Raw genomic sequence first — 10146 nt, 5'->3', positions numbered from 1 at the left:
CCACATGCCGCGGAGCGGCTGGGCTCGTGAGCCATGGCCGCTGAGCATGCGCGTCCGGAGCCTGTGCTCCCCAACGGGAGAGGCCACAACAGTGAGAGGCCCGCGTACCGCAAAAAAAAAAAAAAAAAAAAAAAAAGAGAGACAGTCCAAAAGTATTATGTGTGCACACAAATGCATCGTGCCCACACACAGTCCCTTCATCTGGTCTCATTTTGTCCTTCCTTTCATGACTAATTCCTTCAGTGTCAGTTTAGCCTCCTGATGTTGGCATATATTTGACTCCTAAACGTCCACCAACGTCAGGAAGCAAGTCCGGATGGGAAAGGTGAAGGGGTGAGAGCAGAGAATAGGAAAGACCAAAAGGAACGACATGAGAAACAAAGGAAAAGCTGAGGTTTGAAAAACTTCTTTTCTGTGGTCGTTTTGGAAACTGGCCTCCGACGCACGTCATGACTCTGTCACAGTGGCTCTGAAACTGAGGGTTCAACTTCCACCCATGAAAAGAATCGCCAGCATACCTGTGGTTATTTGAAGATTATACGTGATATTTGGCGACCTTCTAATATGGACAGCCACGACTCCATTTTTTTAATAAGCCCCAAGCAGTGGAAAAATCCAGATTTTAAGTTGAAAAGTTCTCAAGGGCAATAATCTAATAGTAACAATAGCTAACAACTACTCAGTGCTCACTGTGCTTTGTGCCAGAACATCATGACCTCCTGACTCTACTATGATCTCATTTAACCCTTACAGCGATCATTGGAGGAATGCTCTGTCATCCTCCCCCATCTCACAGCTAAGACACTAAGGCTCAGAGTCCAGAGTGCTATAACCATTACGCGAGAATAGATGCATGTATATGTATAACTGAATCACTTTGCTGTACACCTGAAACTAACACAACATTGTAAATCAACTATAGTCCAATATAAAATAAAAACTTTTTTAAAAAGGGAATTCCCTGGCAGTCCGGTGGTTAGGACTCCGTGCTCTCACTGCCAAGGGCCCGGGTTCAGTCCCTGGTGGGGGAACTAAGATCCCACAAGCAGGGCAGCGTGGCCAAAAAAAAAGCATACGAAGTATACTTAAGTATATATGCTATATCAGAGAAGATAGTTTAATATCTTTGCATTTTCCAACTAACTACATACACTAGATATAATGGACATTTTTGATGCTAGTGAACATCAAAAGTAAAAAAATCAATCGTCTAATTAATAAGAAGATTTTTTAAAAATTAAAACAAACAAACAAAAAGAAACTAAGGCTCCCAGAGGCAAAGTACTTTGCCTGAGGACACACAGTCTCTTAGAGGCTCTAGTGCCTATACACTCCTTACCACTGAGCCCTCACTACTCCCTCTTCATAGCCCGCTGCTTCTGATTCTGAAGAATTTTTTCTTTTTAAAGAGTTTTTGTCTAAGTTAAAAGCTTTGCAGAACAAGCAGTATAAAACCCTGGAATAAAATGTTTTTAAAAGTTCCCAATTAATTTTCCATTTATCAGACCCTTGAGTACCACATGGAAACCCAAGAAAACGACCAACTCGAGTCCCCAAAGGAAGAGCCAATGGAGACATTGTCTCATCTCCACCCGCCAACCCCTCTGAGCACAGCATGCTCCTAGCAGAGCCTGTGGGCAGCCCCAGACAACGTCTTTGAAAAGGAAGCACTTTTCCCGCCCCATACTTCACACTCCTGTGACCTTCTGTGTGTACTGCAACATAGCTTCATTCTTTATTTAAAAATTTCTCTTTTATTTCCCCCCCAAAAGTCCCAGACTTTGGTGGCTTTTGCATAGCTGAACAGCTGAATATGTGTCTCCAAAGATATCATTAAAAGGTGGGGAACTGGGCTTGGAACTGTGAAGGAACACACGCATCCTTGGCCTTATGAAAGTAATTTCTTATGAGTGTCAAATGGTGAAATGGTTGCTGGCCGAGAGAAACAGAAATGAGGAAGTATCCAGGACAGATAAAACTGAGCTGATTACAATGGAAGAACAGACACACACACACACAGACACACACACACATTCATTTATTGAAAAATGTTCAGGCCACCTCCATGCTGTATTTTTTCCTTTTTATTAAAGTATGATATACATGCAAAAAAGTACATAAAATTTGAATGTACAGCTTGACAAACTTTCACAAAGTGAACATACCAATATAAGAAAGAAAAGAAATTTAAGAAAGAAAACACTATCAGGGCCCCAGAAACCTCCATTTTCCCCTCCCAGTCACTGCCTACCCTAAAGGTAATCACTCTCTTGACTTCTAACCCATAGGTTAGCTCAGTCCATTTCTTAACTCTACATTAATTGGATCATACAATATGTACTTTTTGTGTGCCTGTCTTCTTTGTATGTGGCAATAGTTTATTCATTCTCATTTTATGTTATTTTATTCTGTAAACACACCTCAACTTATCTCAATTCTATTGTTGGTAGAGCCTTGGATAGTTTCCAGTTTGAGGCTATTATGAATAGGGCTGCTATGAATGTTCTTGTACATGTCTCTTGGTAAAACATATGTTTCTACTTCTGCTGAGATAACCATAAATGTTAAAAACAGGTTCCTTACCTGTTTTATACTCTTCTGAGTGATATTTATCCCATGCATTTCTGACTCTATTATTAAAGCAATTCAGTTGTCTTTTCTTTTTAATCTTGCCTCCTTCTTTGCTTTCCCTCTTCCTGAACTTCCTTTCTTCCTAAAACAAAACTGACCTCAGACACTGGGAAAATCAAAAATACATAGCTCCAAGCTCATCATCTGAGGATGTAATAATGAGTGTGTTGTTTTAAATTACTTTCCATCATGGTCCATGCTGCCTTCAAAGGTCAGGCCTTCATCCCTTGTGTGTTCCGTGGGAGTACATGGCACATGTGACCAAAAGTAGAGGAGTTTCCAACAAAATTCAAAAAAACTTCTGGTCTTCTCACAGAAGTCTTTTTTTTTTTTTTTTTTTTAAGGTAAAAGAATCTACATTTGATTCTCTGAATCTAGCTCATTTTAATATGAGACATTTTTGTATGCAAAGGACTGCTGACACCAGCAAGTTTTATAGTACTGATTACTATGGAAACATTTATCTATAAATATAAAATCCTTTAAAGCTTAGCCTTTTATCTTTATAGAAAAAGGCCTGTTTATGTCACTTCTAAGATTCCAGCTTTAATGTAGACATGAGCTATTCTAATGCCAAACAAGATAACCTCAGTGTTGGAGCCATGCATGCTTTGAAAAGTGGAATTTGTGCTAAAACTATAATTTTTTGGTAAAATATTAATAATGAAATAAAAATATTTAAAGAAGCTCACTTAAGCCTATAGCCCTGGTTTGTTGGATTCTTTTTGTTGAATTTAATATTGTGAATATGTCTTACTCTTTTTTCTCTTCTAATTCATGTTCTTTTCCATTCTTTGTGCAAGTGTATGTGTGTGTGTGTGTGTGTGTGTGTGTGTGTGTGTGTGTGTGTTAGTTGCAATGACTGCCAAAGTGGAAGTAATTCATTCATTAACCTTTTCCTTTGGCATATTTATGGATTTTTCTTTTTCAAAGTTCCTGTAAAACCAGATATGATGATGCAATGTCTTTGTATTATTATCACTTCCTTTCTTGTTTCTCTTTTACTAAAACATATCACTTTAAATAACTAGAGGTTTACAAGAGGAAATTATTGCAAGATGAGAGGGGAGAGATTGCCATATGGCCCAAGGGAGAGCAATTTATATTTTCCTGCTTCCTCATGGGATAGGTAAGTGAATGGAGATGGAAGTGGGAAAACTTGGGGCAGTAGGAAAGCATCCGAACAAGATAATTATTGTCCTCGCTTTTTTTATATAAATTGGAAAATCCAGGAGTTATGGGTCTAGCCCTAAAAGAGCAGCTCTCTCTACTTCAGCACAACCATCTAAATTTAACATAATTATTTCTCAAATGTATTCATGCTTCAAATCTGTCTCTAATCCAACAATTTTGAGTTATGCCCAAATAATTACAGTCTGAGTAGTTAAAACCCTCTGAGACACTTCTACATTTCCATTCACTAGCAGAAACCCCCCATTCTTAAAAAGTTATAATACAAAAATATATGTCAGTATAATTGTCAAGCTTTCAACCAGTGTTTTATCAGTGCAGTTTTACAGAGCCCTAGAAGTAAAGAGAAGAGGAGGAGAGAGTTGCCGAGGTGCAGGAGAAAGGCACGCTCTGCAATTTCGTGGGTCTACCAGATGTCACTGAAGAGTTAAAGTGTTAAACGATGAAATCCAGAGGAGCTGCTTCTCATCATGGCTGTGAGGATGGGAATGAGATGCCAAAAATGTGTGGCTGTCACAACTGACCCAATTAACTTTTTAATTGCCAAATTCCTACTTATTTATCTTGGTGGTACATAAATAGAGGTTCAAAAAATATCTTGGAGACACCATCCATTTTAGACGACGTTTTAGATGTTGTGAGGACCGACTTCGGTTGCTAGATAAATCTTCAGTCTGAGGGAAGTAAGAATCCATTGACAGGATATATGGGAATTATTATGGCAACATAGAATTGTCAAATCACAGGGTTGGAAGAGGGCCAGAGACTTATCTATTCTGACCACCCAGGTCTTAGCCATAATTTTTTAGAAGCAAAAAGAAAGAACATATTTCATAGATATTAAACAATAAGGGTCACAGAGTCAAATCTCTTTTCAGTATTCTCCTTTGATCTGCTATTTTCTCGTTCCTTTGAGCACCAGGAAAAAGGATTCAACTATGGAATATTTGTCCAGCGCTGCAGATAGCAGCCACACTTATGGGCTATGCGTTGTTATTAAGTGGCATAGACAGGGCTGACTCTGAGAAGACTGTGATATAAGGAATGATCGCTGGCACATTCCTACCTTCACTCTATCTCTCTCTGTCCTTTCTCTCCACACATCTCACCAACCCCCTTTTCCCTACTCCACACCAAGATGTGCCTTGCTCCCCGGCTTAATCCAGGCTTGAATTCTTCACTTATAATAACAGAAATAATAATTTTATACACTTCACAGTGTTGAAATTACAAGATTAAATAATGTCTTTAGTTCCATATCCAGCACACATTAAGACCTCAGTAAGCAATGGATTTTATTATTTCTGCCAACTGCTGAAGATGTAACCCATCCAAGGGTATTGAGAATGTAAGATAGTACTTGAAGATGGGAAAAGCAATTAATGGATGGGATTGACATTTGCAAGCAGAGTGTTGCCTGTTCAACACCTATTTATTGGGCATCTACTATGCATCAAACCCTCTGCTTCAGGGCTGGGAATAGAAGATTTAAAAACACTCGTTGTTCTTAACTTGATGGAGCAAATGGTCTAATGAAGGAAACCAAAACCAACTATGAGCATTAGCCACACAAGTATTTGTATAACACCAGTTGTAATTAGAGCAATGAAGGAAAAATAAAGGGAGATATGAGCATGTATAGCATGGGGATCAAATTTCAGAAGTGAATTGGGAAAGCTTGTCTGAAAAGTGCCACTTGAGTTGAGTTAGGCAAGGAAGAGTGGTGGGGTGGGAGATGACTCTTTCTGGAAGCAGAAGTGGGCGTGCCTCCTGGGACTGGCCTTGGGTAATGTGGAAGGAATTGTAAAGAGAAGAAATTGGCCTGTGACCATCTTCCTTCCTCCTCTACCCAGCCCCCAACCTCTCTTGGTTCAAATGCCACCATCTCAAGTTTCACAGTCCAGCTATTTCTCAGATTGAATTGCAGAAGACTGGGGCCCCTCTTTTCCTCCTCACAAAGTAGACCACTGCTCCCCTTTTCTTCCCTTGCTTAAGAGGCGCTGAATAAAACTCAGCTTGCTGTCTCTTAGTATGTGCCACCCTGGTGCATCGACTGGGCCTCCAAGGCCCAGATTTGACCTGAACACACCTTTCAATCCCAAACCATATGAAACTGCAAGGTTTGCTAAACCTGATATGAACCTGATCTTATTGTTATTTTTTTAACTGAACTGTCAACTGAATTTAAACCATTTCAAAGTAAGCCTAAAGAACTTGTTTGAGCCAGACCTAAGCTCACGTGTTTTTTAAAAAACTAATAAACCAGAACTAAATCAGAATATTGAACCTAAACAATCATTTCATTTAGTTTGAGCACCCATCCTGAAGAAAGAATATTTATTATAGGGCAATTGAAAGATATTTATGTTTAGGTTAGTTGCAATCAGAATCATGCTTCGAGATGTTTGGGAAATTTCAGAATTAGTTTTCATTTTTCTGAAGAAATTTTTGACAAGAAGTATGTATTGTTTGTTGTCAATCTGGGAATTCTACATTTCCCCCTGCAATTTTCAAGGAATTCTCATCACTATAGGAGCCCCCAAATCAAGATTTATGTGAAAGTTAAATAAAAATTAAAGGTTTGATTCCTTCTTGGTGCTCCTTCTGGCTTTCCAAAATAACTGTGTTTTGTTTTAGAGCTGGTAAAGGAAAAACGGATTTGGGAATGTTTTATTTCTAGTCAAAAGATTCTTTTATGTGAGGAGACGTGGGAAAACAAGATGAGATATGGCAGTGTAGTGATATGCAAAAAATTTTGACCGAAAATGTAAAGTCCACTTGAAAAAGCAGTGACTGCCCTTGACAGCCCTTCTGGGTCTAGATACTACAGTGAGTAGAATCTTCTCCCTTTGGTGCCAGTAAGAGCTAGTTCTATGGGGTCAGCAATTTCCACTTAATGCTTCATCACTTTGTGAGGCGTTTCATAATTTGACTTTGGGTTTTAGACACTGAGCCCTGGGTAAAAGCACACAATTTCCCCTTCATTTAAGCTCCAGTTGAACTGAACCACTGGCTTAATGATAACCTCTCAATTAGTATCGCTAACAAAGAAAATTTCAAGTTGATTTACTTTGCATTTCTAATGATCTGAACTAGTTTTTGACTTTTGAAGTAAGTGGAGTTCTGTGTAGGATCTTGCACAGATCAAAATGGATTCAACTGCAAGCAAAAAAACCAGTTAGCAAACACAGCCCTTCCAACCACTCCCCCGCCCCACCCTGCCTCCCTGCCCCCGGAACGTCTCTTATTTTGGAAGGAAAAATAACATTTCTTAGTCCCTTAAGTTCCAAATTTTTAAAAATATTTTACCATTATCAATGGTATCATAATAATGCTGGGACATGAGTTTTTAGTATGCCAGTTTTTCAAATCAGGAAACTGAATTTTCTTTGGGTGCAGTAACTCCATTTCACGTGGCCAGTAGGGGGCAGAGCCAAGATTTGCCTTGTTTTTCTGATTCTGCCGTTTATTTTTCATGGTGCCATGTGCACCAACAACACTAGTACAAAACAAATAGCACAGAAAGCCTTTTTTCAAAAGCTTAGCGCCCTCCCAGTTGGGTCCTCCATCTGTAGAATGGGGTGTCCCCACAGCACGTTGTGTCGAGTTAGTTGTGAGTGTGTGTAAGACGAGGCTTAGATTTCCTCTATCATTATCTTCTGGGATAGAAAGAACTACACTGGAAGGGACTCGTTCTGAAAAAGTGTCCTTCTTAAACTCCCCACTCCAGTTTGAACTCTTGAACCTGCGGCAATGACACAAGAGCTAGATACTTGGACGGGAATGTCAGTGTCCTGGTGTAGGAAGCTCTGAGGCTTCTCTCCCTTTGTTCCCAAGCATCTCTGAAATATGCCATCTGCTTATTGTCAGACCTGATGAATCATCATGTTCTGGTTCTCTTTGTCTCCATCTCTTAAATGAGGGCCATACTTCCTTGGTCTTCTTGTACCTAAGTGCTGTGGTAAGCTTTAATTAGCCAATATCTATGAAGTCTTTGAACATCTTAGGGGTAACAAAGTGCTAAATGAATCTAACATTTTATTAAAAAGTAGTATTTCTCTAGGGAGTAGTTAAATGAAAAACTTTAATACAATAATCTCATGGCAATCTTTGCCCACCTACATTAATGAATCAAACTTTTGTATAGATGACTAATATCAACCTTGAAAACACAGAACTAAAAGAAATTTAATATTTGCATTTCTGCTTTTGTTGTTTATGTTTGTAAACCCACAGTTATAGTGATGGGAATGTAAAGTTCCCAACTTTAGTAATGTTTGGGTTAAATCTTTCTTCAGAGACTGTAAAATTACCACCTATTTGAGGTCAATAAATTGGGAAGACAGCTTGTGCTTCTGCTGGTTTACAAGTGGAGACATTGACATTAGACCATCTAGAAGGATTGTTCTGCCTACATTAATATGAAGTGAGGATCATTTCTCTAAGTAATTTAGATGTAGCTCTTGAACGATAGTTCTGAGGCAACCAAGAGAAAGGGGCCACCCCACCACCACTCACACATACACACATACACAGTAATTCAACTGGAATACTAAGCAGGCACGGGTTCGTTAACTCAGTAAAAGGTAAGTAATGTAATATAAGTAATAGCATTGACTTTCATTTGGGGTTGCCAAATACTTTTCCAATATCACATCCCCACTAGGAACTAGCCAGTCAAGAAAGTACAAAGAATTTAGTTTTTAAGGGCCAAATATAATCCTGAATTCTAATTTACACACCCTGTCACCTCCCATTCAACTCATTTCTAAAGTTCAGAGATACAAGGTAATGAGATAGGAAAATTAAAAAGATAGTGCCTTACGCATATCACATACTCAATAAAAGTTTGTTGAGTTAAATTAAGTTGAGTTAAACAATGACCTAACTAATCCCGATTAAGACATTCCATCCCTTAGCAGTTTCATTTTTGTTGTTGTTGATTTTGGACTCACTTCAGAGAAAAAGAACAAAGTATTCTTTTGGGAACTTATTTTTTAAAGTCCATTTTGGTTTATTTTAAATCAAATGTGAAGCCTTAGAAGAGTTTGAAATTATGCTTGTATTGCCTTCAGCTCAACAAATGACAAATCACCTGATGAGAAATTTATCTAAACCACCAAAAAAATCCCCTGTCTTTATCATACTTCCTCTTTCCACATCTTTCCCCTTCACTGCAACATGTCATTTCTAGACTTTATGGAAAAGACTTCTTTCTTTTGAAATAGGTTTAGTAGTTTGGGCTCTTCTCTTCAGTAGGAGAAACATAAAGAATTGCATCATTTCTAAGGCAATTATCTTAAAGAGGTGAAAATGTAGTGGCCGACCTCACCGAAATTGGCACCGGTGTAGAGTAAGAAATGAAGACTTGGGCCTCAGTTTCCTGATCTGCAAAATGAAGGAGTGAGAATAAAATCTGTTCAAGCCTTAGCATTCAATGCAGTTAACTCAAGATTGTGAAACCCAAAAGGCTGAAGTTCAAAGGCTTCCCTGGGGAAAATTTTCCAGAGGAAATGCCACTTGGTATCCATGGCCACCACACTTCTAGGAGGGAATTTGTTGAGGATATTGTTTCTCATTGGAAAGAAGACTGTGGGACTTGAGAAATTTCAAAGAGATCTTTGGTCATATCTGCACACATAGTTTTTTTTTTTTTTTTTTTTGGTTTTTCTGTTTTGTTTTGTTAAGTGCAGTGTGGGGTTTTTTGTTAGTATGGTTTTTTGGTAGTGCCATTGGTCCACTATGTAGTAGCTAATCTACAGTTTGGCTGAAATGTTCACTTTTCAACTGATTAGATGACATCGTGTGGACATAACCTTAGACCTGGCTAATTAAGATCTGTTTTATACAAACAACTGAACTTTTTAGTTTATCCTTCTCACTTTATTGTGTAAGAATCTTAGACTGTAGGAGTTGGAGTATACCTTAGAGATTTTGTCTGCTCCCATCATTTTCTAATTGAGGAAACTGTCAAGAAGGAGAAATAGAAGTTAGATTTTCTTTCATCCAGTTTTATATTGATTTTGGAGGTGACTCTGGCAACATGTCTTAGGCTTATGTGACTATAATAGGGAATTCTTTTATATCCACAAAGCTGTCAGATTTTTTTTTTTAAGTCCATACTTTAGAAAAATTAAATTCTTCGTAGTGGGGTGTTTTAGTTGAAACCTCCTAATATTTAATTTTGATAATTAACTCTGTCATCTATCTATCTGTAGCACTTAGAAGATGAAATGGGATCACATTTTTAAGATGTCTACTAGTAGGCACAAACACACGTAAATTCCCTCTTTCCTGCAGCCCACCCATGCCCTACCATGTGCA

Source organism: Physeter macrocephalus, chromosome 6, assembly GCF_002837175.3.
Source record: "Physeter macrocephalus isolate SW-GA chromosome 6, ASM283717v5, whole genome shotgun sequence".
NCBI lineage: Eukaryota > Metazoa > Chordata > Mammalia > Artiodactyla > Physeteridae > Physeter > Physeter macrocephalus.
Note: the sequence above shows the minus strand (reverse complement) of the source record.